The 24,148-nt window shown below is 46.0% G+C and overlaps 1 protein-coding gene across 14 annotated transcripts in view; it reads right to left on the bottom strand.

Moving 5' to 3' along the window:
* PTPRF (protein tyrosine phosphatase receptor type F) overlaps nucleotides 1-17,937 on the bottom strand; it is a 391,845-nt gene extending 373,908 nt beyond the window's left edge. For 7 of the 14 annotated variants that reach the window (XM_040609903.1, XM_040609906.1, XM_040609909.1 and 4 more), the window contains exon 1: nucleotides 17,550-17,680. The gene's annotated coding sequence lies outside the window, so the exon portion shown is untranslated. Of the gene's footprint in view, nucleotides 1-17,549; nucleotides 17,682-17,830 lie in introns of those variants that run through there. The other 7 variants (XM_040609900.1, XM_040609907.1, XM_040609910.1 and 4 more) reach the window with 2 other exon arrangements.
* Nucleotides 17,938-24,148: the final 6,211 nt, after the last annotated feature.

Genomic DNA, 24,148 nt, shown 5'->3' with positions numbered 1-24,148 from the left:
AGTAAAACAGGTATTAATCAGCCTGTTCCAACAAAACTCAGCCCTGGCCACAAGGAGCTATTTGGGACAATTCCGAACCTGGAGAAAAGACTGACTCTCCCCCAGGTGCAGACCTCTCCAGGCTCCTGGCTAAGGAGTTTGCTGCTTGAGGCCACAATCTTCATGCAGTAACCCTGAGCACAATGCTTCACAGAGACACAGTGTGACCCAAGTCATACTCCACTAGTGTGAACGGGGTAACGCCTTTAACCATGTCCAGTGGGGACAGAGGACAACGAGGCGAGCACAGACCCACACAGAGTCCTGACAGGCTAATAACCACCACAGGGCAAACAGTCAGCAAGCTCAAGAAAACACGAGTTTCTCCTGTGCGCTTCGGGGGGGGGGGGAAGACCAAAGACCGTTAAACACGTTTGGAAAACGTCCAAAACACCACAATGATCCTCAAAGAACAAAGATCTCATCAGAAATCAGTTCAAATCTGCCCTCGATAAAATGCAGGTAAAGGTTTGGATTTAATTGTTATTTCTGGCAGCGCACCAAGGAGTAGAATAAAGGCGGCTATCGGGCGATGTGGAAAGAATGACTGTATTGCAAATCACCCATCATGAGCCAGTTCCCTAGATGAAGAAATGAGCCAGTGTAAATTCCAAGTAAAAACCAAGCTGAGGACTGATGACCAATGCCTAAGCATGCCATGAATCCAGGCCACATCCCCTGCAAAAAGCAACTCCTGACAGCAGGCCTGTGGGAGCAATTTCTCCTCACAATAAAGTTATCAAAGTCACAGTATAACCCACTCCCTTCACTGAATAGTTTAAATTTTGGACAGCTTTTGTGACTGTGACCAAAATAATTAAAAAAAAAAAAGTACCTTCAGATGCTTTCATTTTCCACCATTCTAAATATATTTCCATATATGTAGCCTGTTTTACCTGCCTTAATATCCACACTCCTAACACATACGCTCCAAGAGCTAAACAAAATGTGCTACTTTTCTACAACCATCTTCCATCACCAGTCCTGCCTATATTCACACTGACATTTTCAAAATCCATCATGAAATTTGCGTATGTTTCTTCCATAATAGAAGATTCTCCTCCATAAACTACACACTTATGGAATTAATCTTTAAAGAAGAAATAAGATTAAGATTTCAAACAACATTTTAGGAAAGATTTTAAAAGCTAGGCCACCAGAAAAAGAAGTTGAGGAAAATAAGTGAATTATTTAATAGCATTTACTGCATATCTGTACTGAATAGAGAAGCTATTAATGATCTTCAGCTAGTTAGACACACTGAATTAGCACCGTTTTAAAACTGAATTGTAAAGCTTTCAGAAAAAAAATAATGTAAGTTTGTGAGACTCTAAAACACTACAGAAGTGTGGAAAAGTAGGCCACCGATATGCCTATTTACACAGCCTTGCAAAAGCAGGGAAATTTTCTAGTCCTGTACAAAGTGCTGCTGACCTGCCTGTACTAAAAGGATAATGGAAAAAAGTCTACATGACATTTTGCTGGCCTGTCCATGAGAGAAAAATTATTTTGACATGTAGCACTAGATAGAAGCAGTAGAGCAAATCTCTTTTGATACGGGTAAGGTACAAAGCTCTACCTAGAAAGATGAAGACATCTGCAGAATAGTTGTAAGTCATTAATATTGTATTATATTTTTTAAAAGTAAACACATTTTTTCCATCAATCTCTAGTGTTAGTTCTCTTAGAAGAAACCAAACAAAAATCTTTATCCTCCACCGCTGCTTGCTCATAGGTGCCTATGACATTCACAAGGTAACTCCCTTCAACTAAAAGCAGGTCTCTCTTCATTTTCTGTATGGTGGCCTTTTTTGGTTCTTATCCAATAAAAATAAAAAGCCCTGAAGATCACAGCCTTCCAGGGGGGTCTGATGTCAAAAGGAGGCATAAAGCATGATCCATCCATTTTTAAAACAAACGGGCACATTTGCAAATATTGCTTTTTTGCACACATTAAATGTGTTAAGACCTTGATCAGCATTTTGTACACAAAAGCACTCATTCTAACAGAAAACAATCCACTTTCACAGAAGCAGTAGAACTTAGCTTTTTGCCGTTCCCTGGGCAAGCAACATCTCCGTATCATCCACAGACACTAAGGAAGAAACTCTGCTCCAGCTCTAATTCCCACCACCTTCCCTTTTTCTCAAGATGCTTTTGGAAAACACTTCCTAATCCTCCCCTGAATGCAAAAGCAAGTTAACGTCTGCCCACCTGCACACTTAGGTGCCCTCTTCACTCCAGAGCACCCCAAGGTTACAGGGGGCAGGTAACGACAGTGCTTACGCGTCTCGGACAGCAAAGAGAGTCACAGCCTCTACCACATTGTGGGAAGCAGCTACACACTGATAGCAGCAGCTGTCTGGTTTTGCAAGAGAGGTTGCCACCACTGCAAAAGGGACTGCTCATGCCTGTTTGGGCACTGCTGCCATTTACCCAATGCTGGCTTGGAGCCCTGCTTGAGCACCATTTGTGGTCTATTTAAGCTTGCTAAAAACTGTAGACTGCAGCAGAACTTGATAGTTTTCTTTTGTATTACTGAGCTGTAGCCTTCCACAAGTTGCTTTAACAATCACTGAAGTCAGCGTAAGCAAGGGAAGACTGCAGCTGGGAGATGGGTGGGCTGTGCCCCCAGACATCGGAGTTATCTCACGGCTTACTAGTGGTGAAAAGGAGGATGCCTCGCCGCCTCCTCTCAGGCTGTGCAGTGCCATCGCCTTGGGCATTTGCTGCACCTATGAACTGTTTTAATCCACTAACCAGCAGGAAAGCTATTCAGCTATTCAGCTCTTCCCCTCCCCCCGAAGTTATTTTTCTGCTACTTCAGTGAAATGGCCAGACACCAAAATAGCATAAGGTAAGCCACAGCAACTGGGAACGGGAAAGCAGCAACTCCCCCTTCTTGCTTTCAGCTTTTGCCAGCTGCAGCTTATCTATTCATTGCTCTTGCTCAAGAAAGTTCGTTCCACGGCAAAGGCTTTACTGCAGAGGGCTTGCCCTATGTTAAGCAAACTGGGGACACAAAGTTCACTGAGTTCATGGCAAAGCACAGGACACAAACATAAAAACGGATGTGCTGGGTCACGCCGCAGGTCCTGCTAGCCTAATAGCCTGCCTCCAACACAGCCTGTAAGCAGGGCTAGAAAAGAACAAGAACAGGATAAGCACAACTGCATTTCCCCCAAGATCCTTTGTAGCCTTCAATACTTCCACTGGTAAAGATTTCCTCAGACCAGCACTGAGTAGTCCCCAGATCTTTTCCAGGAGTTCCACAGGCTTACCACCCCTGTATGAAGAACTTCTTTCTTCCAGGGTCTGAACCTGGCTCCTACAAAGTTTAGTTGACTTCTCCTTGCTCTTAACACTGAGATGAGATAGCCAAACCCTCCTACTCATGATTTCACAGACCTCTGTTGCACCCTTCTTAACCATCCCTTTCCCATTCATTTGTCACATGGGAGCCATTCCACATCTCTAACGACTCATGTTGTGTTTCTCCATTCTTCCATCTGCTCTTAAGATGAAATGAAGCGCAGATGAAACAGTATCTAATGTATGGACAAACCATGGATTTAGACATGGCATAACAATGCTTTCCATCTTATTCTTTACTCTTTTCATAGCATTTTCTGAGATTTTATATGCTTTCTTGATCACTGCTAAGCACAGAGCTGATAGTTTGACGGAACTACTGCTGGTCTCAAGATCCCATCCCTAGTAGTGACAGTCAACCTCCAGTCCATCACTTTGTACAAACAGTTCAGTTTCCTGCTACTATTGCAAATCACCTCACATTTACCTACACCGAATACAAATACGACACACTTTACCCTTTGAAGCAGTATCAGGGACCTAGAAAACATATCACAAACTACAGGAGTTAAAATCTGCAAGTTACATGGATCCCTGAAACCAAGACAGCAATAATAAGAAATCCTGTACTTGGGACAAAAAGCTGCTGAAGCAGTCCACTGCGGAGAGCATGCAGAGTAGAGCAGTCCCACAAATGGAACTGCACATGTAACAGGGAGTTCCTTTGGACTTTGATCTTTTAGCTATTTGAAACCACACAAAAGTTGAATGAAAAAGGTACAAGATCCCAAAGGAATCAGATTCCCCACTTCTCCGCAGCAAGCTTCTAAAGTTCCCTTTTTATGACCACCCTCACCAAAATAAATAAATCTCTTCTAAGTAAAAAAAAGTGTAAACCGAGGCATTTCCACTCAATTCCTTTCATGTCTTTCCACTGCCTCGTCTAGAGTCACATGCTTAGTCCTGACCTTTCCAGATTCTCCTCTCTGCCTCGCCACACTTATTCAGACTATCAAATTCATTTAGTGAAACCATCCTATCCTTTCACACTTGACTCTTTTCACAGACAAGCAGTTCATTTTCATGCAGACCCACTTTTAACTTCAAAAGGTTGCTTTGTATCTCAGCCTCTGATGTCCCTTGTTTAAAACACTTTCAAATAAGGATCTGAAAAGCGTTGTAGCTGGGAACTCTCAGCATCTTGTCCATCCCTCCTCAAAAAAAGAAAAAAAAATAATAATAATCCACTATTAACCAAAGCAAGAGGCCACCCATCCACTCAGGATTTCTGTAGCTTGTCAGTAGCTCTCATGGCTTGCCCATGCACACCAAGGGTCACAGCCAGTGCTCAGGAAACAGCCCACAGCTGCTGGCTGGACTGGTCTCCTGGAGTTACCTTCGTAGTGACACTCGCCTTTACCTTAAACCTCCTCTGAAGTCATTCATTTCCACTTACCCACACTAGTTATAGCAAGACAACCCTTCTGAGAAGGTCTTGTGGCATCAGAAGGCAAGCACAACAACCTGACAAACACCTACTGTCATCCCCTCCAGGAGCTCTGCACCCCTCCATCATGTCATTAACGGACAAAGCCACCCTGCTCCTCACACAGACACACACAAAAGACAGCACTGAGAAACTGAGCTGTGTGAGTTATTTCACACCAAGGCAAACTATTTTGTTTTCTTTTCCAACGGCTCAGACAACTGCATTTCCCCAGGCAGATGCAGAGCAACACCGTACTGTCCTTCTCTGAACAGCAGCACCCGAACACCCACCGCACAACTGATACCACACCACGAACCCCTCGGTCCATAAAAAGCACTTTTTACCCATTCAGAGATGCTTTAGCGATCACATAAAAATGGTTCAATTAACAAGATTATATGCAAACCCATAAAGCAATTAGGTGAAAAGATACAGCAGAAAGTCTGCCAATCTCACATCTTTAAGCACACCTAGAAACTGCATTTGTGTCACAGCAAACTACCATAAAAACTAATGTAGTGGCTCTATTAATCAAAACATTTTTCACTTTGAGACCACAAATACAGGAGAATACTTGTTCACAGCTCATTTCAGAATCAAAGTTTAATAAATATTTTAAATCTAAAATTGTTCTAACTCAGTAATTTCAGGTGAGAAAACCATACTGAAAAACAGTAGCACATTACACTAGATTTCTCATTAATTTTCTTGTGAAACATTTGCATCTCCAAAACCTGACTTTTAAGTTAATTATGCACAATTTGGACACTCCAAAGTTAGGAATTCAGAGCTGAATCCTGTCTAGTCACTCACAAAACCTGTATGACAAAAACACATTACAATCACGTTCTTTTCTTGCCAGAATAGACAGAAAGGTACTATCAGTGTTTTTAAAAACACATTTGAATCCCCAAAGGGTTTGGGTGGGTTTTTTTTGTACTAGCTTTTTCTCCCATAAAATTTACTAGCCATATTTCTACCAGCACAGCTTCAGTAATGCATCCAGAAATGCACCAAGTTACAATTGCAGCAGCTATTTTCTCCTTACTTTCCTCAGATTTTGGCAAGGACTGGAATTTTACCTAGTCATAATACAGAGAGTTACCACAGATCTTCAGAAAAAGGGCAAGAATGAGTGCTTCAGCATGAAGAGCTACTCCCCTCCCCTGAATCTAGACGGAAATACAACAATTGAAAGCATTACTGGTTTTACATAAATCTTACTTTCTTACAGTAGACACTGCATCAAAACCACAGCAGTTAAAGAGTCAAACAATTTTCCAGCTGGCTGCAACACCCATAGAAAAACAAGACCAGTTCAAAATAAACCCATGTCTTTCGTATTAAAACACCGGTCAAGCAGCTGACAAGGAGACAAATGAGTTCTTAAACCATTAGTGTACGCTCGCATAAAATTAAAAACGATTCCATAGAAAGAAATTTGGATAACCCTGATATGCCTCTTCCAGTGCAATACTTCATTCTGATTTTTTGAGAAGTTATTAAAATTGGACCATCTCAGCTTGCTGGAATTTCATTTATTCATTATTGCAATGTACAGTTAATGCAGGAGATTAGATTAGGTTTTGACAAGTCTTTTACACTTCTCAGGGCAGCGTTGCTATTTCTGCTTAGGATAGTAACTTTATCTACGAGCCAGCCTTCACAGCGTTGACAATCTGCAATTAACAATTTTCTCCCTTGCCTCCGATCCCTTACCCACCACAGATGATGCTGTTGCCGCAACATGTATCCCCAGCTGCTCCCGGGAGCCTGGGTCAGCAACACCCCCAAAAGCACCCGCTGTGCTCCCACACGCACGCACCAGCTCCCTTTCAAGAAGGCACAAGACGTGGCAATAGCAGCAAACCAGAAATGGAGGTGGCCATCACCCAGTGAAACATGACTAACAGGACTGCTGACTGTCCAAATATTTAACTGCTCTCGAATGCTGTGGGTCAGGTGGGTTAATCAAATAAACTTGCATATCCAAAGGGATTGCCCATTATTTGTGTTTTAAGTCCTTACCTGACTCTAGGCTCTGAAAAACTACTGAGCTCTGAGCAACTATGAATATTTGCAATCAAAAACGAACAAAGCAGATGTCACAGTTCTCCATCATGAGCTGAAAACATGGGAAAGTTCTTCCAAAAGAAATATTTTTGCTCAGTAACATGAGAAGTCTCTTCGGTACACAAAGGCAGCACGTGCTGATGGGAACTGACAACACCTACACCAGGCACCCAGAAACGTAACCCGTGTCACAGCACACAACCGCACCGTCAGTGGGAATCCAACACACATTGTCTCTCCCAGACTTAACCATTAAAAATTATCAGAACAAGAAAATACCAACACAGGTAGACAAAGTAGATCTAAAGTGTTTTCAATGTACAACAGTGGAAATGAAAATAAATCTAGGATTAAAAATATAGCTTAGTTTCACCGATTCCTAATAGCATTTGTCTCCATTCAACAAGAATTTATGCCCCATTTCAACCTGATAAGAATTTAATTCTAGGTAATAAAGCTTTACAAATTGAATTCAAAGGATTAAAAAAAAAAAAAACAGCATTTCCCAATTATTTCCAGAGCTCCACAAGTACAGACTTCAACCAAAGGAAAAGGGAACGTTGCCACTAGAAAAGCAGAACTGACATACAACCCCTGGATACAGTGGCTCTAGCAGACAACTATAATAAAAATCAATATTAATTCTGCACACTTCTGTTTGGAAAATAAAACAACGGAATTCCCTCACGCCCACCTGCCAAAAGGGACACAACTCAGACCAACTTCGTCGGAGAGGATTTTTTTACAGACATGTAATGGATTCCAAGACTGAACGTGCGCTGAATGTCCAGTGAACCACATAATTTTTAATAGATTCCTCAGGGGAGTTTATTTTATGTTTTTAAATCACTCTGAGACCTTGGAGTGACAACCTGATTCAGAGGAAAAGGCAGGTTAATGTTCATGGGATGGGGTATTGTGTTTCTTCCAGGTTTTTCTCAAAAAGAAACAGTTGTGTCCACTGTAATTTCTTGCCAGGTACTTTAGAAATGTCTTCATTTCTACGCATCTCCAACTTTTTAAATTGCTTTTGAAAACACACACTTAGCAATTTTAAAGTTCCTCCCTGTAGAAGTACTACCTCAGCAACTGCAGGAAGTGGATCTAACAAAAATTTGGGAGGAATTAAAAGTTAGAATGAGGCAGCTCACCTCCTTCAGCCACGGCTGCAAAGAGTTTGTGTTAACAAAACTATCAGGCCCAGATTCAGAACCCAAATGTAGCATAAATTAGATCAGTTTGCAGATTTCAGATTAACCACCCTCTCCCCGCCGAGACCCCCCCCAAACTAATGCCCACCTTCCTAGCAAGGCCCCTACAACGTGACAGCAGATTCGGCATGAGAAGCAACCATCCCTCGGAAGATGAAATTCTTCCAGCTGTATGATTAAGCACGCAGGAAAGCAAGACAAGGAGCCTCAAGCACTGCCATCGTTAGCGTGATTTCAGCAGGATTAGGCAGAGCGCAATGGAGGAAAAGCCTCAGACAATGAGTCCTTTCATACATCAGAAACAAAACCTACCATTAATCACACCAGCGATTCAGTTTCTTCCACTAATTCCTAATCAGACATCAACAAATAAAGCAAAACACTTATTCTTGTTTTAATTCTATGAAATAAACACAAGTGAATGGAAGTGCTCAGCTCACACTATAAAAATGCTGTTGCCCCTCCACCTCCCGATGAACTGGGAGCTGAGAGACTCACGAAGGGTTGGGAAACGAGCTCTTCCATAAAACCTGCCCACAGAGAAGTCCAGGGCAAAAGATTTAGAGGAGTGCTGCGTTAACAAGCAAGAGAAACTTCAAAGCCAAAAGACAAACTCAGGCAAAACCCTCCTCCATACAAAAGAGACCTTGAACCACAGCCATTAGAAAAAACATCTGGTGCGCCGCTTTGATTTTCAACATTAGTCACTGGACAGAAACAAAACATTTTTTTTTCCCCCAAAGCAGCAAATGATTGCAAATCTACTTCTACATATAACCTATCATTTATCACCTCATCAGTGACTGCTTGAGTCTGATGGAATTAAACACTCAAGTCAGGCAGTTTTTGTTAAAAGCAATAATTACATCGTTACTAGAATATACAATTAGGTAATAAAAAACAAAAACAAATCTGCCTAGCAATATTTTTTATGCACTCTCACAGAAATATTACCAGACTGCAAACAGGCAACATTATAATAATAAAATAAATAAAAAAATCCACTTCCACCGAAGTATAGCTACTTCTAATTTAAAACTTCACCCACAGGCAAAAATACATAAATGATTAGCATTATAGTGTTTATTTTAATTACACTGTGCAACAAGAATCCAAGAGGCTGTTAACTCACTTCAGACACAAAGAAAGCCAATATCTGAGAGCTCATCCTCCATTTATAACCCACACAGTTGTGTCAGCCCATCCTATCACCTAAACGCCAAAATCAGAACATCTAAAACCAACATATAATAGATATCAGCTCAAGCGCAGGAGAAGAGCAAAACAGGTCAGGAGACCCCTCACCTGCTCCTTGTAGACAATGTTTAAAAGGCATCAGAAATCCACTGGTCTTCAAAGCACAACTCTTCAAAGTTTAATAAGGAAAAAAAAAATATCTCCAATTCAAACTTATACTTACAAATCCTTTTCAGCAACATAACTGCTGTGCAATGTATTCTTTAACACCGTACAATTCATGGTCCTGCCCTAAACACCTAATGGCCTAAGCAAATGAAACACAATTCGCAATTTCTAGTGTACTGAAGATGTTTTTCGCCACTGCAGTCAAGTTGCTAATCCCTGTAATTCCATGCAAGTTATTTTAAGACAAACATTCACCCACCTATATGGTTTTGGCCAATGAAGCTGCTTGTGATCGCTCTTTAGTAAAATGCTGCTCCTAAAGGATGCCCAGCTTTCTGATACTGGGGTGGGGGAGCACTAGAAGACCATGACTGGCTGCTGCCATTTAACCCTTCAGAACTCTCCCTTCTTATAATAATGCTCCTTATTCCCTCCGTAGGCATAAGAAAAAGACTGGCACAGAGGTAGGATAGCAGCATACTTTATTATAGTGTTGACAAAGAAAAAGCTTCAGATAAGAAACATGGTAGCTGCCAAGTACAATTATTGGAAGTAACAGCTTGCTCCTATAGAGCTGCTGGAGTTTTACCACTGAGGCACACAGGTTACATTTCTGTGCACTTGTCCTGCATGCAGGCGAGAGGTGCCCTTGCCATCAGAGCCTCGGTCACAGACCCAGACCAACAGGGCAAGCAGCAGCAGAAGGAAAGCAAAGTGTGATGCTCCCTGTCAGGAGGTAGACATCTCTGTGCAAAGGACTGTTACCTGCCCACTCAAATGTGGGGGCAGTGAGAGCCCACACTCGCTTCACTCTCATCCAAAATCCAGCTATGAATAACAGAAAGCTATGCTTTGCATCAACCAAAAAAAAAAGCAGCTAAAATCGTGGCCATGCTAGAGGCTTCCATGAGTTCTCCCTATCTTGATCTGTCTGGGTGAAAAAGTAGGATCTGGTACCTACTGACCTATGTTGAAATGAACCCCCTGCAACAGGACAGACCTCAGGAAATTTAAGTTAATGAACAGCCAATCTAAAATGACTTTTTTTCAACCAAAAGACTTCAAACAGGTACTCTACCTTAACTGCACCCAAAGCATAAAATGTAGTTTTACAGGCTACAAAGGCGTAGCAGAGTCCAGAGAAAACAAACCAACAAGAGCAACAACTCTGTTAGCTACAGACTTCCATCTCACCAATATCTTCCATCTCATCTCACTTCAAGGCAACAAACTTTCCTTCAAAAGTTTGTAATTCTACCTTCGCATCAAGAGGCAGAACTACAGCTGTAACTCCACGATCTGCTGAAATACTTGTCTCCCTAGGTGTAATTCTTCAAATCTGCATTTTATTAATTGGAAGCTACCCATGAACAAGGCTAGTGAGGAGACAGTATCTAAAATGCATGTTTAAAAATGCATGTTTCCTCCTCAGGTTAAATACCAGTTGACGAGGACGTCTTTTTACCACATAATAACACAGAGATTAGAATACTTCAGACTGTAAAGGAATTTTGGTGGTGGCCAAGAACAGCCTCAACAAAACCAATGAGAATATATATTACAAAATTATTTCCACGCCTTCTAGTTCATAGGTTTAAGAGGCCAATTTTCACTGTTTATGGTAATCATTTCATATTTCACTGAACTTTTACACGGAAAATGTATTACTGGATTTTGCATGCATCTTCCAGTCGATTTGTGTAATCTTGCAATTCTGTATTACAAGTAGTTAAAATACAATACAGTACATTCATAAATTACAGGTTTTTCCTAAAGGTAAGAGAATTATTATTGATTCTGCAACAACTAAAACTTTGATCAAATTTGGTGAAACAAATGTTACTTAGTAAGATACAAACAAACATAACTCCTTTGTATTTGAAGAAAACAGCACTGTATAAAAAAGCAAGAACTCCATCCAAGAGGTCACTTTTTCCTCCTTTCTCCCCCATCTCATGCCTTCCAAGAACATAACACCTCAACACATTCTTTAACACACTACGTCCAAAAGGATCCCCTTTACCAATTCTACAGTTCTCCTTCAAGATAAAAAGATCAGAAGTACAATATCTGCCAGGTAATTTAAAGGAAAAAAAAGTATTTATAAATATATACCCTAAAATCCAGACACTAAACTAGCCTCTCTCATACTTCTAAGATCTTATTTACCTTCCCAATCCTATCAAAATACTTCTAGGTAGGTGCAGAAAATCTAATCTGATGACATAATTACCAAAACTCCTCCAGAAAAAGAGCCACACAATCATCCCTCTTCCATCCCCTACTCACAAAACGCTCTAGAAAAATAATGGCTTTTCCAAAACACTGTAAGATCTAATTTTGTGAGGAAATCTAACTGAAGAATCAAGTACCATCCCATGAATAACTTCCTGCTCCTGAAGAGAGAAGAAATATTACAAAGCTCAAGTGCCTGGCTGCCTTCAGCAGCGAGGATGACACACGAGAGAAGAATCCATACACTGGAGGGATATAAAAGCAACCGCACTATATGGATCTCATAAAATAGAACAGATGTTACCCTTTGTATACACACATGCAATTCAGTGTCAAACACTACACTTGCAAGAATAAAAAAAAATAAAATATGGAAGAGAGGCCTATGAAGCCAATAGATAATTCCTCACCATGGTCAAGCACATGCATGTTTTGTTTGGTTTCAAGTGATGATGGGATTTCCAGCACTACTTCTCAAAGAGTGATGCCACATGCCCAGCCTTCACATTTTTTCTCTGTTCAATTTCATCTGACAACTCCAAACTATAAACTTTTTGTGCCAGCCTAAATAATTCCCCTCTTTCTCAATAAAGCTGGAAGAAAGTACTTACCCACTTGCCAGCTGCAGCTGAAATTTTGTGCCAAGAAATAAATGTCTTTTGGGCAGGTTGTAAGCTGGAAGCTTCTATGCCTGCTGAAGGACAAGAATAAAAGTGGGACCACCCTATTCCTTCCCAGATTAATGGTATTGTTGTATTTCAGCTATACAGTGGACTGCACTTAATGAAAGCATCCAAAAAGAGCTACTTCCTCCAAGCACCAAGCCCAGGTATCAGGAGATGCTCGTCAATTTTGCTCTCAACCATGCTTTTTATGTACATTGCTTCCATGCTCTGCTCCAAAAACCCTAACTTATCTCTGTATTTTTGATCTTTAGAAAAGTTCTCAGATAATAGAGTCCTTGAAGGAGCAAGACCTGTTTCATTTTTTTTTTTTTCAGTAATGCACAGGTGTGTATACACTCTGTGCACACTGGCACTAAATAGCAACTGCTCCAGCTTCCCTTCCTAAGCCTCCTTTCACAGCCCGAGGAGACATCAACCTTCCTACAGACAGTAAAAACATTTGCAGGCACTGGTCATTGCAGCTCTCATGAACAACATAAGGTGAAGACAAAGGACATGCACAACATCCTCCCCGCAGTCCAGAAAGACGACCATGAACAGAGAGCAGAAGGGATAGGCTGTGTGGCAGAATGGATTATGGCTATATCAGAAATTAAAAGAAGAGGTTGTGAAGAGTTTTAAGTCTTCCACCAATAGCTGAGTGGATACTGGGTTCCTTAGCTTTGCAGGCTAGGCTTCCTCACGTGCACTTCACCAGGCACCCTGGCATCCAGAGACGCAGGTGGGACACACAACAGCACAAGTCCGCAATACCCCACTCCACAGTCTCCCCTATCCTCCTCTTCCCTGTCCTCCACCCAGCTCACACAGGATTCCCAGCTACAGGATGTTACTGCCTGTTTGCATGTCCTGGGCTTTTGGGGGTGGGTCTCCAAAGCTCTGTGAAGCTTCTCACGATAAATCACACTCACAGAGTCAAAGGCATGAATAAAACTTGTGTTGTTGCAGTGGAAAGCGGTCTTTTCCTCTTTAACTTACAAACATGGGCCCCTTTCCCAAGCTGAACATCATCCCATTTTCATTTTGGCAGTGACCTGAATTTTATTCACAAAAATATCGCCAAAATTCTGAAATGACAGTTAGAAACTCAACTAATACAAATATGTAAAGATGAATATCCATACTGCTAAAAAAACAAGTACCTCCCTCTATAGAAAACAAAAGCAGAAAAAATGTTAGTAAATGCATATAAACAAATCACGATGAGGTAAATTAAAAGAAACAAATGTCTCAAGATACGAATCAGTACCATGAACTTGGTTTTTAATATACCAAATAGTTATGTCTCTATCATCTTCACAAATAGAGCCAAGCAGTGCTTGTTCCCTTTGCTCATTAAAGCTCTACAACTGGTGCCTCCTGTATGCCCACATGTACCATTTCATTAAGCTCACTTGACATTAGATGGAAAAAAAGGAAAAAAGAAAAAAAAAGTACAAGAAAATTGCATATTCCTTGCCTAAAGTAAACTTGTCATTTAAATCTTGTGTATAGATAGAATTTGATATAGCACTGGCACAGTGAGTCATTCGTCAGTTTTAGAGTTTGTATGACAGTATTCTTACATATGTTTTGCAATACTTTCCCGTTAGCTACCACCCCATGTAATTATAAGTTTTTACTGGAAAGGAAGCATACATTTTAGGATTTGAACACCGCACTAAGATCTGTAGAAACAAAGCTTACTTTTATGGTCAGATTTTGAGCAAAAGTAAACCCACATAAGGAGTCGTCACAAACTGTATGAAAGATGGAAGTCAAGGTGTTGCTTTTAGAAGAGAGTAAGCAATGACGGTGAGCATCACAAATATTTCTCAATGAATTCTTCCAAACATAAACATAAGCAACTCACACTGCAGATTTCTTCAAAAGCTGTTTCTTAGCTACATAAGTTAAAACTGCATTCATTCAAAACAATATAAAAAACATCCAGCAGCTATTATGAGTGCTTTACTTGAAAACAGTATGCGATATTACATCCTTCTGCACCAGGGTCAGGTATCACATTAAAAATTCTCCCTACTGTCTTACCTTTTAAGTTGCAAAACAGACATGAGTAATTTAACTCTCAACTCTGGCTTCTAAGAGGCACTGAAAAGAACAGTGAAACAGAAAGGTCTGTCCTGGTTAATACTACTAACAAGATCAGCTCAGACTCGCCTGGTGGCATTCAGTTCACTCCAGTGCCTTACAGGGAAGTTTGCAATTCTTCAAAACCTGCAAGTCCCCACTTTAATTTGCATACAGCCACAGGTTTACTGCTAGAGTAGATCTCTTCAGTCAGTTTTTTAAAGCTTGTTGTTATTATTATTCCTTTCTACTATCTAAATTCGCATCAAATAGACCTACCAATCCATACATCTTCTGCTATCCATTAAAAAGCTGGAGAGAAAAAGTACCCATTCCACAATTAACGTTAGCTGGTTAAGATTCAAGAACAAGCAGCAACAACTGTGGGTTTTTTTCCTCCCAACTGCATATACTATGACCTACAAGAAGCATTTTCTGCTTAAAAGTAATGCTTAAACGAAGATCTATGGCTGAACATTATCACAAGGATTGCACTTACTTGACAGTCTGCTATTAGCCAACTCCATTATCGCTATTTGCAGTTTTTAAACGTACAGATTCAGAAGTAACTGTACAAAGCCTCCATTACAAGTGGATTTATGGAAAGCCACAGCAATAATCATCCTCATTAAGCATATCTTCCCACAGCCCTGCATTATGTGGACACAAAGAGGAAAACATTTCTTCTCCGTTACCCACAAGCTTAGATCTTTCTCCTTATAATCACAAGCTTTGACTGTCTTCTCTGCTTTAGCCAATGACAGTTACCTCACATTCCCAAAAGCAGGATATAGTTACAAAAAAAAATAAAAATAAAAAATTTAAAAATACCTGCACACCACAACCAAATGCAGACACAATGTCAGATGGCTTCTACTTTGATTTTCCAGAAACTTGTCATTTTCAGTGGCAACATGCATAAGAATAAAGTGTTGTCTTTGGCTTCTACTGTTTCGCTAACGGCCCCAACCAGTATTTATCCAAGACATATTTATGGACACGCACATGCAAAGAAAAGGGCAGATGGCAATATTTCTAACTAAGCTGAATTATAAAAATCTCTTGAGCTGAAGTGATGCATTAGCTCTTTGGCCATAAGCTGTTTTAACCCCTTCATGTGTACGGTCATGCTGCATCCTATTTCAACGACCAGGACGCATGCCAGTGACGTACGCTAAGAAACTTGCACTTTAAGATGGTTGGTTAAAGGCAGAAACTGAGAACTTAAATAATCCAACACTGTCACCCATCACACATCCAGATCACAAACCAGCCGCTCTGCCACACAGATTTTACTTCTTGCTTTTGAAGTTCAGACTGCTGATCGCGCACTTCAGTGTACAGATATCTATTACTCCTACGTCCTCAGCCCCACAGCCAACCACCACGGCAGAAACAGTGAAGTTGGACTGAAGTACACTCGCTCCCTCCATAAAACCATCCTCGTGAGCCACACATTTCCTGCATTATCGTACGGAGTGCAATGGACTTTATTTAAAAAGCTGTTTTCAAAGCCACACTGGTAGGCTTGGAACAATCACCCAGTAACCAGACACGAAGATAAGCCATCTGCAGCAGCGGACCTTAGTAATCTCAATTTAAATTTGTCATTTCTCTAACATTTACCTTGAAAAATGAACAAAGGTGGTTATACAAGCAAGCATAAGGAAACTATTTGCTCACCGTCCCTGCTCAAGCAGGCCACCTTCAGAGATCTCTAAACCAGCAAATATTCAACGCAACTTACATCAGAAGCTTTGATTATCCAGTTATCTTCGGGCTAAATCCCTTTTTATGGCTCAGTTCTACAAGAGAACATTTTTATTTGATACTGACCATACAGCTTCATTTGGTTACATCTAAAACCCCAAACCGCTTTAAAACAGCTGCCCCAGTCAGTCTCCTGGAAACAGAGCACATCTTTTCCACACAAGAGGTCTGCGGGAACAGATCTTCGTGTAAGAGCGCAGAAAGACTTTCTTGCATTAAATGCAGTTTTCGCCAGGTATCTGAACTGCTTCAAGTTGGGTCCAACAGTTTCTGGGTGCGGGAAGGCAATCACGCCCGCCTGCAGCGCTCGCCTCCAGGCTCCGCTCCGCCTGCCGGCGCCCACTCGAGCGCCCCTCCACGCCACCCGGCACCCCCTCGCGTCCCGCGGGGGAGAACTGCCCGCCCCCCCGGGGCACCCCCCCGGGGCTCCCGACCAGCCGGGCGGTCCAACAGGTTGCAGGGGCGGCCGCGGGGCAGGGGCTGGCCGCGGGGGGAGGCTGCGGCCGCGCTCCCCCCGGGGGTGAACCCCACCGCCCGCCCCGGTTTGGGAGCCGCACGCCGGGCGCAGCTCCCGGCCCGCTCCCGCCGGGGGCCCTTTGTTCTCGCCACCCAAGACGCCGCCGCCCGGCAGCCCCGCGCTCTCCCAGGCGGCGGCCGCTCGCCCCGCCGGGGGAGGGGGGCGGTGAAGGCGCGATCTGCCGCCCCCCGCCGCCCGGCTCGCGCCCCGCTGCAGCGCCCTCCCTCCTCCCGGCGCGGAACGGCCGGCGCCAGCGCGGGGGAAACGGGTCGAGCCGTTGCCGCTCGCCCCGCGCCTCCGCGCACGGCGGGGGCACCGCGCCCGGGACGCCCCGCGGCGCTGAGGACTGCGCCCCGCGGGCACGGCCCCCCCCAACCCACGCCAGGAGGGCCGCCCGCCGGGGCTGCCCCGAGCGCCGCAGCCCGCCGGGAAGGTCACGCCGCGGCAACGAGCCCCGCGCCCCCGGCAGCGCGGCGCCGGCAGGTGCCTGGCTGCTCCCCGCCGATCCCGGGAGAGGCCCCGCGGGGCGCAACCGGCGGCCGCCAAGCACCGCGTGGCGGCCCCGGCGGGCGGGGGGAGGCTCCGGCAGCGCACGGCGGCCCCCGCGGGGCACCCGGGGCGGCGGCGGGGCCGAGGCGGGCGGCGGGGCCGGCGCTCGGGAGCGCCGATCCGCGGGGCTCAACAGGCGGCGGAGTTTGGCGGCTCCCCGGGAGACGATCCCGCCGCGCCGGGAGCCGGGCGCGGGGCTGAGGGGGGGACGGCGCCGCAGCCGAGCCACTTACCGGGGCTCCGGGGCTCCGCCGCCCGCATGCTGCCTCCGGGCGCCGCGCGAGAACCCGCTCCGCTCCCCACCGACCGACCGCCCGGCGGCTCCGCTCCACGTCCCCTCCCTCAGCCTCAGCCGCCGCTGCCGCCGCCGCGCGGGACCGCGCTCCGCGCGCGCCGCCGCCAGCCCGCCCCCGCCGGGGCCGCGCGCCGCGCCCGCCCCGCCGCCAGCCCAGCCCGGCCCGGCCCGCCCCGCCGCCGCCGCCGCCGCGCCGCCACCTGCCGCCCGCGGGCTCACCTGGGTTGGGCCGGGCCCCGGCTGTCCGCGCTCGGCCCCGCGGCGAGGCGCGGCGCTGCTCCTGGCCGAACCCCGCTCCGCTCCGCCGCGGCCTTGCGCTGCGCCGCCGCCCGCCCTGGCCGCCGAGTCGGCCCGCAGCCGGCGGGCAGGGCCCGCCCCGGCCAGGTGTGGGCGGGGGGCGGGCGGGGGGCGGCCCGGCGGGGCGGGGGAGGGCGCGGCCGCGGCCCGGGGCGGGCGCTCTGGCGGCGCCGCCGGAAGGACCCGGCCTGGCAGCCGGGGGGCCCCGCGCCGCCCTGCCGCCCCCCACCCCCGGCGCGGGGGCAGCCGCCCTGGGGGACCGGCGGCCCGCCGTGCCTCGGAGGGGAGCCCTGCGCTCGGAGCCCGGGCTCGCTGAGGCGGCGGGCGTCGGCCGGAGCCGAGGTGGCCCGGCGGCGGGCGGTGCGCGGCCCGCCCGTGGGGGTCCGCCCGGAGCCCTCCCCGCCCAGCCGGCGGGTCTCCCCGTCCGCGGCAGCGACGGGGGCGCTCAGACCTGTTGCGGCGTGAGGCCGGCCGCGCCGCGGCTGCCCGCAGTTCCAGCCCGGGCAGTCAGCGAGTGGCTGCTGCTGCGCTGCTCCGCTCCTTTCCCCTTCCCCGCCCAGGGCCCTGGCCTGAGGAACGGCGAAAGTGAGGGGGGTTTCCGCCGCCGTGTGAGCTGGCGGAGGGGCTGAGTCAACCGCACCGGTTGTGTCGGTGCTCTTTGGCTCCTTGCCCGACCCTCCCAGGGCGCTGGGGTTGCGTCAGCGCGGGCAGCACCGGGGTGCTCGGCGGGCTCGCCCTGCTCCCGGCGCTGCACCGGGGGGCTCGGGCGTTTCCCACGCCACACCGTAATCCTTTTCCCCTCCCTGGTCTCCAGGATTTCTCCTCGTGTGCGGTAACGGTTGTTCCTTTCAGGGGTCTGTTGCCGTTCCCTCACCTCCGTTCAGGCAGGGTGGTGGGAAGCACCAACTAGTTTGCGGAGGTTCTTCCCCTGCCTCCGCGTGGCTGCTTCGAGCACTCCGAGGAGCTCTGGGCTTCCCGCTCCAGAATGCCATACCCTGTCCCTCGTGCATCACTCGCCTCTGCCCTAAACTGAGCACCTGAAGCCGGTCTTACACCCCTGCCACACGACGGGAAGCTCCGGCACTGAAAGCCTTTGGTTCTGGGCATATTTTCCTTCCTACTCAGTATCCAAATGTTGCTTCGAAACAGCCCTTCTGTGCATTACACGGCGAAGCCACGGAGCTTAGAGTAAGTGGTGCTGGCCGAGTGCCACGCAGCGCTGCCAAAGTGTCCATGGGCTCCGCTCTCCGTGTTAGAATTTGGATCCGCTTCAGGATTCTCCTGAGCGCAAGACCACGGGGAAGCCATGAGATCCTACTCCAGAGCAGGGATTCACAGAGCTGTACCCCTGCCCTGTGCAGTAGCCATGTTGGTAAGTTTATAGGTGGGTCCTGTCTACCTGACCTCTGCTCATTTTTCATGAAGGCGGCAGGTTTTTGAAGTCTGCTTAACAAAGGGAAGATTCGTCGCCAATCTTGTCGGATGCTTAAGAACTTTTGAGTGGACACACTAAAATGTTGGGCCAATCTACAGGACAGATTTAATTTTAAGATATTTTTAGATTCCTAAAGGTGCAGGTTCTTAAACACCTTCACAAATGTGGATTCGTGTGACTGACACAGAGTTGCCTCATAAACTTTTGATGCCCTGGAGCTTCTAGCCAAGGCTTGCAGGTAAATGATTGTCCTATGGGCGTAAGCCATTAATCATCTGAATCACAAAACAAAGAGTTTTCACATACAGCTACCACCAAAAACTCCCTGTTGTTCCCCCATGCGCTCCATGCCTTCATGACGTAAAAACTTGGAAGGCTATGAATAGCGTGAGCCAAATAGGCACTGGTGCTTTGTGCTCTGCTGAATATGGGGAGGCCAGCTTTTTACCCCTTTACCTGTCTGAGGATTTCGCAGTCATGGGGCACTGTTCCTCAGAGAAAAACGCACCCACTTCAGCAGTTTGCTTACTACAGGATGCACTGGCATCTTGTCCCCAGAGCTGTATTCTGGAAGGAGGTGTATAAAAGTTCTAAAGTCCCAAGACTGATCCACCAGTTTGTTTCTAGCACCCCGTTGCAGCACCTCGGTAGCTCTCACGGCTCCAGCCTGCACAGCCGTTTCAGTGGTAAGCTTTTCGGAAAGCAAAGTCTCAGCGTGTGTTTGCAGTGCCTGATTTGGAGGTCACTGTTCCTGGTAGCTCTTCCTTCCCTTTGATCAAGCTCTTCAGAGCAAACATACACACCCATAGTCTTGTCCTATGTCCTTGCTTGATAGCCAGCTAGCATATAGATTCTGTGGGATGGGGTTTGCTTGCCTTTAACATAGTACATCAGTATAAAATGAAAAGACCATGATTCTAAATTTTTTAAGACTTGGCAGAACATCTTCCTTTCTCATTTCAGGTGTTGCTAAACTTGTTAAATGCTCTAGATTGAATCTGCAAGCTGCAGAGCCTGTCGGAAGCTCATCCTTTCTCCAACTGTTTGGGTTTTTTTTGAGGGAGTATTCTTACTGATAACTATTTCTCACCTGATTTTATAGTAATTGTCGATTGTATTGTTGGGTCTCCTGGTCTGATTCATAAGTGCCTGGTGCAATGCTCAACTTGGTGCTCATGTAAGATAATACGTCTCCATCTGTAGATCTGCTTGACAGCACAGCTTGAGGACCATATGGCCGTGACTCTGACTGCCCACCATTTTTTCAATATTACCCCCAAGATTCTTTCATTTCCTTTGTAAGACAGGATTATTAGAATACACTGGTTTGCTCCAAATAGTAATAAAATCCAATCTGTGTTGCCCATTTCTGTTCTTCTCCCATTGAAGGAACTGCAGCCTTGGAGAGGCAGCCCTGATGCTCCCTCAGCCACAGCACTAGGTGGTCTGGTCTGGGGAATCTTTAGGCTGAGGGTAACAACTTGCCCTTAATTTTGCTTTGCTACAGCTTGTACTTGAATGAAGAAAGTCAATGTTGTAGTAAAAGTGCAGTCACAATGCTAAAGTGGTATTTGCTTCTGTTTCCTGGCCAAGGCCTGTAAGTTTGCTGTTCCTTGGGTACCCTTCTGGAAAGGAGGTACAAGTATCTCCCTTTCTACATCGTTTGTCTCAGCTGCCTGGCCAGATCTGGTCAGGATACAGGTGTATTTTACTGGGGCTTTGCACAGTGCTTAGCACAGTGAGGCTCCCCTCTTGACTGATGCCTTTGAGGTCCTACAAGGTACGTAAGTATGGGTAATAATTCTCATAGTTCATTTACCTCCTCTTCATACTGAAAGAGAAAGGTAAGTTCACTGGGGGGAAAAACAAACAAACAAACCAACAAAAAAAAAAAAAGGCACCACCTGACAATTTGCTGTGGTGTGTAAAAGTATTTTGGGTGCTACTAAATGAGAAAAGTTTTCTGCTCCTGACTGAGTCAAATGTGATAGAAGAAGGCCCTGGGAATGCTGGTCACCGAGACTGAAATTGAAATGACCTCCTGCTTCTGCTAAGGGCCAAAATCTGGAGTACTAATGGCAATTGGCTCATGGAAGGCTTCCCGAAACACAGTCGCTTGTTCAGAAAAGCAGACTTACAGATGAGTAATTATCTTTTGCAACATGGTCTCCATGTGTTCAAGTCCCAGAAATATCAGCTCACTGTCCTTTTCTACCCTAAATGAATGGTAATGGAAAGACTAAAATACATGGTGTAGATGTAAGTTAAAGCAAACAATATACAAAATACAGCGAGCTTGCCGCTGGAGTGATCTCTGCTCCCCTCTGTGTTTCCTGCCAGGGTTTGCTGCTTCTGCATTTCTCTCTGTTCTTGTCAGGTCCCTGAGAAACCATGTTTTTCTGGCTTTCATTGCGATGACATCTGTGCTCAGCCAGTCCAGGAGTTGCTCTGGTGGTCCTCAGCTCCGATCCTTTATGGTTTGGTGGGCCACAGGCTTCCAGGCTGTAAAATACAGGCTGTCAAAGAGATAGAAAGGAACACTAATCACACTAACATTTGAGCACTTCCTAAGATAATATATTTATCTTCACAGGGTTTCTGTGAGGTAGGAAATTGCTACTGTCCCCCTTTTATAGATGAAAACCAGATGCACGCAGAAGCTAATTGACTTAGCTAATGTCGCACAGGAACTGATGGCAGAGCAGTGAAATGAGATCAGCCACCGGCCCCAGTGCCAGGTGCCAGAGGACAGGTCGGCTCAAATGGTTTTGAAAGCCCGGTCAGTGCCCACAGGCTTTTGTAGCCCCATGTAAATGCAAAACATGAGCTTTCAGAGCACAGCAACCCTGGGCGGAAAATTCAAAGCAGCTATCAGATCGTGGCAACCTAGGAAAGAAGGGACAGATTTGCACTCGAATCCAAGCTGGGCAGTGGCAGCAATACCAGCCTGGACCAGGTTTGCAGAATGACTGGGTTTTCGGACTCATTCTGGGAAGCAGCAATTATTTTTTTTTTCTCCTGACAATTGTTGAGAAGTGATTCCCGATATTGAATCAAAGCTCTCTGCTGGTTTCAGCCTTGTCAGAAAATCCATCTGGGGGCCGAGAGCTTCCCTCCTCGCTTTCACACTGGTGAAAGCAGGAGAATCTGGAAATGAAATTTCAACCCAATCCTTTTTGTTCTTTTTTTTCATATTACATTTCAGTCCTGCCTACTTTTACATTCAGTTTTCAGAACACATTGAAATAATTTTAAAAGGAACTGTAAAGCAGTTAAGAAAATACTGGAGACTCTGTTCAGAGACCTAAAGAACGATTCTGTTCTGAAACTTCAGGTTGGGCTGTAAGTATGACATGAAGAATACCACCACGTCATGTGTACCGGAGCGAGTTTTGATTAAATGCTTGTCTTTATAAGCACTGAGATGGGAAAGGGAGTGGCATTGCCTTATCCTTGCAGCAAATTTATAGACCTCGTTAGCGAGGTTAAACTTTTGTGCTGACTAAACTTTTCCACACCCTCTTTCTGCAATAAAAATCCACCTCAAATTTTCAGCTCACAATCAAGTAGCAGATGAAGTAATGCCAAATGTTTCATACTAAAGCAAGGCAAGTAGCCTGAAACACTCTTCCCTCAGCACCAAAACTGATTTGGCCCAAACGGCCGCTCCTCCCTCAGAGAGCTCCACCTCTTACCAGCTTCTAGTAGTTCGCAGGATTGCAAAGCTAGTGGTTTTCTTTGACAGTATCATTGACTTCAGGACTGATTGCAGGATGGATTCTGCCCTTGGTTCTGTGCGCAGCAGCACCCTCTGACAACAGCCACCTAAGATAAAAATGTAATTCAGAGAGCAGATACACCAAGTGTAACTGGGAGAAGGATTGCCCTGACCACGGCCCTGCTGCAACAGATGACAGGCCAGCAGGACAAGTCTATTGGATTGATGTTTATTATCCCAGAAGGAGCTGACACAATTGCTGTTTGCCAAATTTTCTTCTTAACTTGGAAGACAGGATCTGAAAATTTCAAGGTGGAGCAAATACAGAGTCCCATATTCTTACCTCGGTGTTTCCGAGCTGTAGTTCCTGAAAAGGGGATGGGAACAAAGTATCATCCTCACATCTGCAATCTCAGCCTTTTGCGTGCAAATGGCAAGAGCAGCCTTGGCAGGGTCTCAGGAGCCCTCAGGCACAAGCATAGTTACTACAGCTCTGCTCCACAGCTGAGATCTGCAAAGAAATCAAGCAGAAGCATTCGGGTGCTCCAGTCTTCTACAGAAAGGGCCCAGAGGAGGGGTCTTGCACCTGCCCAGCCACGTATGCGAGAGCTGGGATCTCCTGGTTGCAGTACTACAGGTGCCAGAGCTGGCCTGGAGTGCGACAGGCAGCCGTCACCTTGGCAGTAGAATTGCGCGGCTGAATTGCACGTATTCCTCTTACAGCCAACAGTGAGTTTTCTCAGCGCGAGGCTCAGCAGCTGAACCCTGCACAGGGACCAAGTCGCAGTGGCCGGTCCGTGCGAACAGCCTGGGGAATGCCACGGTGCTGGAGAAGGTGATGGTGCTGTGAAGTGTGACCATGGTGTGACGAACCCCGGCGGGGGTAGGTACGAGCCTGGAGCAGTGGTCCTCCTCGCATCTGCGGGGCTAATCCTCGCAGCTCATAGGGCAGGATTCGCATCCAGGAAGAGGCCAGAATGAGTGATATGTGATGCTTAATCTCATAAGCTTCAACAGGACTTAAATGCTTCCCAGAATTTTGCTACCCTATTGCAGGACATATACATATTATAGAAGTAAACTGAAA

Source organism: Falco naumanni, chromosome 11 (assembly GCF_017639655.2).
Source record: "Falco naumanni isolate bFalNau1 chromosome 11, bFalNau1.pat, whole genome shotgun sequence".
NCBI lineage: Eukaryota > Metazoa > Chordata > Aves > Falconiformes > Falconidae > Falco > Falco naumanni.
This window is presented reverse-complemented; position numbering and strand designations above follow the sequence as displayed.